We start from the raw sequence: 9,907 nt of genomic DNA, 5'->3' as shown, positions 1-9,907 counted from the left end.
AGGCGCAGAATCAAGCAAGCACGTGGCTGACGCGCTGGGCCTTCCTTCAGGCCTGGGGGCTCGGTGAGGTAGGGGTGAGTGGCTAGGGGGTCGCTGGAGCCCGAGGTTTTCCGCGTCGGTGGTGCAGGTTGGGTGAGAAAAGACCGGGATCCCAGGACTTATCTTCGCCTTTTAGCGCTTCGTATGAACCTGTGTGAAGCTTAAGCGGAAACAAGCCATCGAACACTTTTGGACTCGTATCCCCGCCGCTTCCGCTGTGACTTGAACTCTTTTCAGAAACTGCACAGATTTAATACCAGCAAAAGGAGCCGAGTTACCAGGTCCCCTTCAGGCGAGCGAAGGGCTTGTGTCACATCGTCTCTCTCTTCTCCAATCCCTGGCCGACACAAAGTTGCGCGCGTGTGTGTCCGATCCTTCCCTCCTTGCCAAAGCCCAAGCAGCTCACCGCACTCGCGGGCTATAAAGCCCAGGGCGGCTGGGCAGGAATCCAGCACTGCGAACGCAGCTCGGGGACGGAGCGGGGCGGGGCCGAGCGCGGGGACGGCCCGGGCGCGGGGCGCAGCCAACCAGCGGCCGCGGAGGGCGGGTCGGCGAGGACAGCAAGGCGCGGGCTGTCACAGGCGCCCGGCGCGCGCTGCAGGTGGCAACTTGGAGGTGCCACCGCCGCCGCCGCCGCGAGAGGGCCCGGGTCTGGCGGCCCCTTCCGGCCTCCGGGAGCCCTTTCCCGCCACCGAGCCGGGGATCGGACGCGGGAGAATCCGCAGGAAAAAGCCGCTGCGCAGGGACCCGTGAGAAGCCCTACCTCTCCTCTGCCTTTCCGCTACTTTTTTTCTCGGAGGAAGGTTGTGCCGGGGAGCGGCGAACAGGCTCCGGGAGGGGCCGGAGAGGGACACTCCCGGTAACCCAGGTGAGCTCCTTTCCTTTCGCTATCCCATCCCTCTTCACAGCCTGGCGTTGGCCGGGACTCTGGCTCGCCCGGTGCACAGGGGCCGCGGCGCGGGCGCCTGCCCTTGGCTCGAGGTCGAGGAGGGAGAAGGCGAGGCAGGGGGCGAGAGGCTGGCCCGGCCGGGGGCTGCTTGCCCGGAACCGCCTGGAATGCGCAGAGACTCCCGGTTGGGCACCTGCGGCGAGGGATGGACGGAGAGGGGCTCAGCAGTGGTGGGAGGGCGGGCACCCTGTTTGCCGCGGGCCGGGATCGCCCCCGTGCGCGCCTTTCGGGAGCCGCAGCGGGAGCCCGGCGCGGCGCCTCTGCGAACCCCGGGAGTGAGCGCGCGGGTCCGGCGAGCGCAAGAACCTTCAATCTCTGCGAGACCCGGGCTGCGGAGGACGTCATCCCTCCCGGCCCCGCAACTCCTCCACCCATCTCGCCTCCACCCCTCCGCGCCCGCGGCGCAGCCTATTCGGAGATCCGTGCCTTGGCCGGCGCGCGGAGGTGTTGTTGCTGTCACTCCCCTCCCTGCCCTCGCCCGAGTTGGAGCGCCCCGGGGTCCCGCTCCTCGGCCCCGACCTCCCAGCCGCGCTCTGGAGGCGAGTGGGCCGGGCCGGTTCTTCTCGCCAAGGGCAGAGGTGGCGCCGGCTCGCTCTCCAGTGCTCCTTCGGTGCATACCCCCCGCCCCTCCTGCAGTTTGAATCTCTGGCCCAGGGAGCGGAAACTCTGTAGCTAGATCCTCGCTTGCTCTGGGAAAAACTGGGGGACCTCCAGGGATGTTGGAAACCTCGGAGAAGAGGCGAGAGCATCTGCCTCCATCTGGGCGTTTCAGACCCTGCTGTGAATTGGACAGTGGCTCTGATCTCCGCGTCCGGGATCTGGCGTGGGGGTGCGGGCGGTCGTGAGCGTGTGTGTGTGTGTGTTCCTCCGTGAGGCAGAGGCGCAGGAGCCATCTCCCCCTGCCCGGCGGAGACGCAGGGCCCTCGCCACCCCTCTTCGCCAGCCGCGCGCAGCTGCACCCAGCAACTCAGCGTTGCTGATTCTTCTCCTCCTCCCGCTCCAGCTGCCCGCCCCCACTCCCACTCCACCTAGGCGCGTCCCGGGGTGGCTATCGTCTGGCCGGAGGGTGCGGACGGAGATCCAGTCTCTCCCGGGGCGAATGGGGCAGGTTTCCAAAATCCAGAGGAATGCCCCTCGCCCGGCTGTAGGGACCTCTGGAAGAGGCCGGCGGAGGCGAGTCCGCGCTTCGCGGAGGGTGTCGTGTCCCTCGGCAAGCCAAAGTTGGGGTCGCTGAGCCGCCGAATTGCCTTTGGCGCGTTCGTGTCGGAGGCGGAGGAACCTGCCGGCGGGGGACGCGCTGCGCGGGCGGTGGAGGAGGCTGGGGACCAGCTGTGGGAGGGCTCCCGGGGCCGCGGGTACAGGGGTCTCGGCGCCGGTGGGGGGGGGGCGTCCGGGCTGCGGTGGGCTCCGGAGACGCCCCACTACCGCTGAAGTTGAGGTCGAGGTCGGCGCCGCGTGGGGATCGCCCTCGCGGCCGCTGCGGATCCCAAGCAGTAGCCACGCGGAGCGTTCGGCCCCCAAGTCTGCCCGCCGGCCGCGCTTTCTCTTTTCATGCTGCAGAAGTGAAGCTTCTGCGCAGGGAAAGCAGGAGATGCTGGAGGCGAAATCCTCCGGGGAGCGAGGGCGGCGCCCAAAGACGCGGAAAGGGAGAACGCGGGTAGCGCAGTGGAGCGCCAAAGATCCCCGAGGCAAGGCGAGGCTGGCCCAGGCCAGAGATCGGCTCCCTGCCCTGGCCGCCTCTCTCCTAGGGGACCGAAGACTCCAGTCTCCCGCGCCCCCAGCCCGGGCTCGTGGTCAACTGTGTACTCCCCTGCGAAGTGCACTGGATTAAGACTGGGCGGGGAAGGGGCTAGAAAGCACGAAATGAATGAAAGTGGAAAGGGCTGTAAATCCCAATTTTAATTCCGGCTTAGATCTAAACTCCATTTGATTAGAAACAGACTCTAATCTGGTAGCGCGGGGTCTGGATTCATTTCTGCTAATGATAGTTACTGGAGGGCCGGGTGAGGTTCGCCCTTCCCAGACTGGAATTGTCCACAGATGGAGGTGGGCAGGGTGCACCGACACTTCACTTACAGCAGGGAAGCGGTCAGTTCACGTTGGTTTGGAAATGACCTTGCAGGCCTTCTCTTATCTGCCACAGGCATTCCCTTCTGGATCAGATACGTTCAGAGACTTCATGACACCAAGGGGTTAAAATCCTTGCCTATATATAACAGTAGTTTCCAAGGAGGGCTTTTTAATGGGCTCCTTAGAACTGCTGTAACCTCAGGGAACATTCTCAGTTCCGAGGAGCAGGGGTGTAAAACCAAAATTTTATAACTAGGCTATGATGTCTAAGTCCCCATAAGGGAGGTTTCCTCCTAACTATGGTGTAAGTTATTGAGGGCTGGGCTCTGATTGTTTTTTCTCCAGGGCCGGGAATATAGTAGGTGTTCAACAAACACGTATAGACTGGTGCTTATAATTAAAAATGTTGGCCTGAAAAAACACTTAATAATTTCTAGGATCGATCATTATTAAAAATCAGAATCTTAAATCAAGTGTTATAGTCATTTTGAGGCCTATTGTGCATAGTTTAGTTACATTTTTTTAAAAAAACCATTTGTGATTGATGAGATTCTCATAATCACTTATGAGAATGCGATTAGGATGTTGCTGTTGTTTAGTCACTCAGTTATGTCCAACTCTTTTGCTCTCCTATGGACTGTAGCCTGCCAGGCTCATCTGTCCACAGGATTTCCCGGGCAAGAATACTGGAGTATGTTGCCATTTCCTTCTCCAGGAGAATCTTCCCAAGCCAGGCAGGGACCAAACCCGGGTCTCCTACGTCTCTTGCATTTGGCAGATGGATTCTTTACCGCTGAGACACTGGAGAAGCCCACTTAGGATGTTAGGAAATTTAGAAATAACAGAATGACTATTGCATGTTTAAAGCCCCTCTGTAACAGTCTCAGATTAAATACCTCCAGAAATGGAGACCTCACTACTTTCACAAAGGTTCAATCCTCTCTAGATAAACTCATTATTCAAATGTTGGGAGCTCAAGGTTGAACAGGACAGAGCCTCTGCCCTCACATGCTAGTTGGCAGGCCAGAAAGGAAACGTGATTTTTGTCCTGCTGTGTAGACATATGGTAAAGTTAAGAGATTCTCAGTGCTTTGAGTGACAGCAGCAAGGGGCACCTGACTGAGGACGGTCCTGTGGTTTGGATTTAGAGGAAGAAGAGGACTATATAAACAGACTAATACGAACTTTCTCAGTACTTCCCTGGCAGTCCAGTGGTTAACACTCTGCCTTCCAATAGAGGGTGCCCTGGTTCCATCCCCCATCAAGGAACTAAGATCCCACATGATGTGCAGTGTGGCAAAAAAATAATAATAATTATATATTTTTTAAAAAGAACTTTTTTGAAGCTTAGCCTGCCTGTCTATTCCTTCCAGAGCCATCTCCTGAGCTGTAACACTCAGGCCCTCTCTCTCCTCCATGCCTACTCTTCTTCTCTGTAACAGCAGTCTCCAAGCCTCTCTGTTCCTTTTCTTCTTGAAGCCTAAAGATTCTTCATGCTACACCTCACCCCGCGTTGCCAGCTCCCCTCACAGCACACTGAATATTAACATGCTATCTCTGAAAATTAAAAAATGGGGAAGGGGAGCAAAAACTCAAGCAGGGGATGATTTGTATAGGACTTGAAGTCAGAGCGGTTGACGGTGAATAGTTCATTAAAAAGATCCAGGGAGCAGGATGAGTCATGGTCCATTCTGGGCAGCCACTTCCTGGTCTGGAAGAAGAGTAATCATTTTCACCTGCCATGCGGTGAGAATCCATTTATGGCTCCTGCGTTATCAGAGACACTGGGAAGGCGCCGGTGAGAGTGAACACATAGAACCTAGAATTTTCCAATCAGAACCAGTTAACCAGGAATAGCAAGACCCACAATTAGTAAGAAAACAGGACTTTCCCTGGAGAGCTGCTGAAGGGGCTGGAGATGTTGAAAGCTACTGAACCATGATCTTCAGAGTAAAGATGGAGGAAACGTCAATGGCTGTTAAAAAGTTTCTGATTTGTCATTTTGCCAGGGAGTCATTGAAACAGTGATGGAGAAATCAAAGTGACCACCAAACTACTGCGGGGAAGAAGATCATTGTATTTTAATGCTACCTGAGTGGCACGTGAGGCTTTTTTGGGGCAGCTTTTGGTGTCCTGATGACATGATGTAGAAAGCAGGTCTGATAGATGGACCAGCTGTGTTCTGCAGGGCCACCAGTCACAGGGCCCAAAGCTAATACCAGGGCTCCTATCCTGGTGGGATGCTGGACAGAATTCAGGACACCAGAGCTAAAAGTACAGTATCTTGGAATCCTCAGTAGCAGAGAGTGAGCGGCTAACTAGGTTAAGAACAGTGATGTGATAGGGAATGGCACTGCATTTAATCAGAGCCAATTAAGAAGGTTTCAGTCAAGTGGAATGAACCCAGATCAGAACGGGAGGAAAGATATGAATGGGCGCAGGAGCGCCTGGTAGTACTTGGTGCCTGGGGACTCGGGAACAGAAGGAGAAGGAGAGCTGTCCCATCTCAGTGGGAACGCAAGGGCAGGAGGTGGAAATCAGAGCCCTCACTGCTAGTCCAGAAGGTTGTTATGTAAGGTCTCTGAGCCACAGCATCTCCGTCAGGAAAACGGGGATAAGGATGCTTCCTGGTGAGGAATCAGTAACATGTAAACGCCTCACATCTGGTCTGGCTTCTAGGTTAGCTACCCCGGCAACAGGCTTCCGGTTTGCTAGTCCAGGAATGTAGGCTGGCTGGATGAATTATCACCAGGTCATTCTCTTCAGCCTCCATTAGAAGTCCAGTCTCACATTTTCAGCTGCCAAGTAGCTTCCCTGATAGCTCAGTTGGTAAAGAATCCGCCTGCAATACAGGAGACCCCAGTTCAAATCCTGGGTCAAGAAGATCCCCTGGAGAAGGGATAGGCTACCCGCTCCAGTATTCTTGGGCTTCCCTTGTGGCTCAGCTGGTAAAGAATCTGCCTGCAACGCGGGAGACCTGGGTTTGATCCCTGGGCTGGGAAGATCCCCTGGAGAAGGGAATGGCTACCCACTCCAGTATTCTGGCCTGGAGAATTCCATGGACTGTATAGCTCATGGGGTTGCAAAGAGTCGGACACAACTGAGCGGCTCACTTTCACTCACATTTTCAGCTGCCAAACAGATATTTTCCCCTGCTGTTCCACGGTCACTTGGAGTCAGTGGATCTCAATCTTTCATTCATCCCTTTCATGCTTTTCTCCCTTACTCCAGTATGTGCCCTCAGTCTCCAGGCGGGAAGCCTGGTCTTCATTTTCTTTGCCTTCCTCTTCTCACGTTACTCCCCTGTAGATACACAGAAATGCCAGTAGTCATGTTGTGACGCCCACTGTCGCTCCCTTCCCCAGTCTCTTCCTGCGTGGACTGTTGTGTTGTCATCCCAGCCCCTGACCTGGACTTGCCGCTCAATCCTTTGATTGGACAGTTTTGATGACATTGCTACCTGGGGCTCCGAACCTCAAGTCTCTCCTATTTCCTGAAGGATAGGTGCTCAGTCCTTTCAATCTGGTTCACAACCCTGTGTCCAACACTCAGTGTGACCTCCCACTGGCCCCCAGCAGGAAACCCATTACACCTATCCCTGTTTGTTTTGTGTTGTTGTTGTTGTTGTTGTTGTTGTTGGCTGACACATTGGCATGCAGGACCTTAGTTCTCTAGCCAGGAATCAAACCCATACCCCCTGCATTGTAGGCAGAGTCTTAACCACGGGACCATGAGGGAAATCCCTATCCCTGTTTTGAAATGTACATCTTTAGGTTTTGTGTCCACATCCTTCATTCATCTATTTCCTTCAACCAAGATCCGCCCCCTCTGTATTTTCATCTTGAAATCCCACTGGTTTTTCAAGGTCTAACTCAAACACCACTTCCCTTCTGAAGTTTTCCCTGATCGTTCTCAGAAGGTCTCCCTTCCCCTTCAGCAGATCTATGCTTCTTCTTCACTCAAATACCACGTTTTTGTTTTGTGTTGTGTTCCTGTTGATTGAGAACTTATTCATCTTTGTCTTCATTCCTGAGTGGTACCCTCCAGAGTGGAGGCTCCTTCACTTTTCACTGAATGATTGATTGTGTCCTGAAGCCTGAGAAAGACAATGAAAGAAGGATGCTCCAAACCCAGGTCAAGATGGTAGGTAGGAAGAAGAGCCTTGATCAGGTCTTTGCAGACAAAGTGGAAAAGAGGCAATTATCTGGAGGGTTCACAAACCACCCTCTACCTCCTTTTGGTCTAGTTACATGAGTAACTCAAGCTTTGGCAGCTAGAGGAACCTGTAGCATTATTGACATTCTTCATTGTAGAAATCAGCTTCTAGTCTTGTGAGTTGAACAGAGCTTTCCAAAGCAGGATAGGGTGGGAAAGCCAAGCTGACAGTGATTGGGCTGAAAGGAAACAGATATCCTGGGCAAGATGCCTGTAAATGCTGGATGCAACCAGAAAGAGGAAAGATTCTTGGTCTGGGACTCAGGAATGTCTGATCTAGAATTCCTTTTAGGAAGCTTTTCATCTGATTCCTCTCATGGCTCCTTGCTTTACAAGATATACATACTATATTATCAAAATCTATAATCATGCATGTGTTCATTAGCATGGGTAATTGTTTGAATGTTTCTGATGGAGAAGAATGAAAAGACTAGGCCGATCCTCCTGTGTATAAAATGTTTGAGGACAGGTGGAAAAACAAGTTATTATAAAAAGCTTCCCAGTTTGCAAGTTCCAGGAACAGAAATGCTTCCAAACAGTCTTAAATATACAAGCTTTCAAACCTGAGAGGATAAATTCACCCTCATCAAATAGTTATAAACAGCCCATTGCACACGAGGAATGAACAAGTAGGAAAAAAATAGGGCACGATCAGGTGCTGAGGTTTTGAATAGTCAGGAATGAGACACTTTATTAAATGATGTATGAATTATACTCTCAAACCTCTTCTGAAATCTGAGCAACTGGATGATCTAAGTGATCAAGAGCTGTTGTGTCTGTGCTATATAGACTTTAACACATGGTGTTTATACAGTTCGCATACATACATTACAAAATAGAAAAGATGTTGGTCATCCAGTGTGTGAGAACATTTAGCCACATGTTTGATTCCTTTCTAGGACACTGTCCAAACTGGCTAATAGAAATGACAGTGTTCCTGTATCACAGAAACAACAACAACAACAAAAATCCTGAATGGCATCTCAGAGACACAGTATTTTAATTACTACTCTGATAGTTTAAAAAAAAATCAGCATTTTGCCATACAAATCTCTTCATCTCTGTAACCTCCTCGATATAAAAGTCAATCATGGAAGATTCACAAGAACTAATTCAAACACAAGTGAATATTTGATTTTTAGGTTTTATTGAAGTATAAGTGATTTATACTGTTGCATTAATTTCTGCCGTACAGCAAAATGATTCAGTTACATATATAAATGTGTGTGTTTGTGTATATGTCCTTTTTCATATTCTTTCCCGTTATGGTTTGTCTCAGGATATTGAATATAGTTCACTGTGCTATATACCCTGTGATTTATCCATTCTATATATAATAGTTTGCATCTGCAAATGGCAAAAGAAAATATTTTTTTAAAACAAATGTGATTTCTTTTTGGCACTTTTCACATTAAAAAAATTTTTTTTAACCAAAGTACAATTCAGTTAGGAAGATAAACCTGCCGATTCTACTGCAAAATGTTTCTGCATTTTAAGATCAAATAGAAATGATTATTTTGTTGATCTACCTCCTCTGCATCATTCATGTTGGAAAAATAATGTCACAGACATTTGTCTCTGCACTAAAAAATCCATGACAAATTCATTTAGAATCTTTGATCTTGAAGTGATCCACATTAATCATTTAATTACCAAGATAATTAGGTAAAACTGCTGCATCTTGTTTTTTCAAATAGGCAGAGCTGATCTGCTTCTTGAAAAAGCAGTTCAGTTTACAGTGGATGCACAAGTAAGCCATGTTTCCCAGGCCAAAGAGCTTAATATCCATAACGCGACTCACTCTATCACCACCTGCAATCATGTTAGTTCTGAATAGAGTCAGATTTCTCCTACTGACCTTAGGAATCCCTGGGGATCACTCCCCAGCTGGTGAAACCAAATTCTTCTGGGCTCCTGCACTCCACCATTTTCACTTGCTTTTGCTCAGGCCACCATGGTGACATTTGATGTCAAAGATCCCAGATGCACCCAAGGATGCTGTTAAACCCACCGTGACATGAACCCAACAGAGAGGCACCCATGTGGCCAGCAGGTGACATGCTCCCCAGCTTTCCCGAAGTCTGGATTGAGTACAGGTTCAGTAGAAAAGTGAAGTGAAAGTGTCAGTCATTCAGTCGTGTCCGACTCTTTGCGACCTCATGGACTATAGCCCTGCCAGACTCCTCTGTCCATGGGATTCTCCATGCCAGAATACTGGAATAGGTTGCCATTCCCTTCTCCAGGATCTCTTCCCAACCCAGGGGTCACACCTGGGTCTCCTGCATTGCAGGCAGATTCTTTACCATCTGAGCCATGAGGAAAGCCCACAGGTTCCATAGTAGTAGTGATTGGATCACTACTCAGCTGGCAGTATTATCCTCATGGCCCCGTGAGGTCCAGCATTCAGCCCTTTGTCTTGGAGACACCACCACACGATGCCTCTTGGTGGATTCTGTGATTGAGATGAAGTGGCTCTTTCACTCAGGACCCAGACACGAGGGAGCCAGGCATACTCTGTATCACACTCCAAGTCTGTTACAGGTTTCATGTAGAAAAACCTGTTCATGTTACAGGTTTCACTTCAATTCGAAATAGAAGGCTTACTCTGGCTGTGGGTGGAGTAAGTTTGATGGC

Source organism: Giraffa tippelskirchi, chromosome 14 (assembly GCF_054371585.1).
Source record: "Giraffa tippelskirchi isolate mGirTip1 chromosome 14, T2T-mGirTip1v1.2.pri, whole genome shotgun sequence".
In the NCBI taxonomy this organism is placed as follows: domain Eukaryota; kingdom Metazoa; phylum Chordata; class Mammalia; order Artiodactyla; family Giraffidae; genus Giraffa; species Giraffa tippelskirchi.
This window is presented reverse-complemented; position numbering follows the sequence as displayed.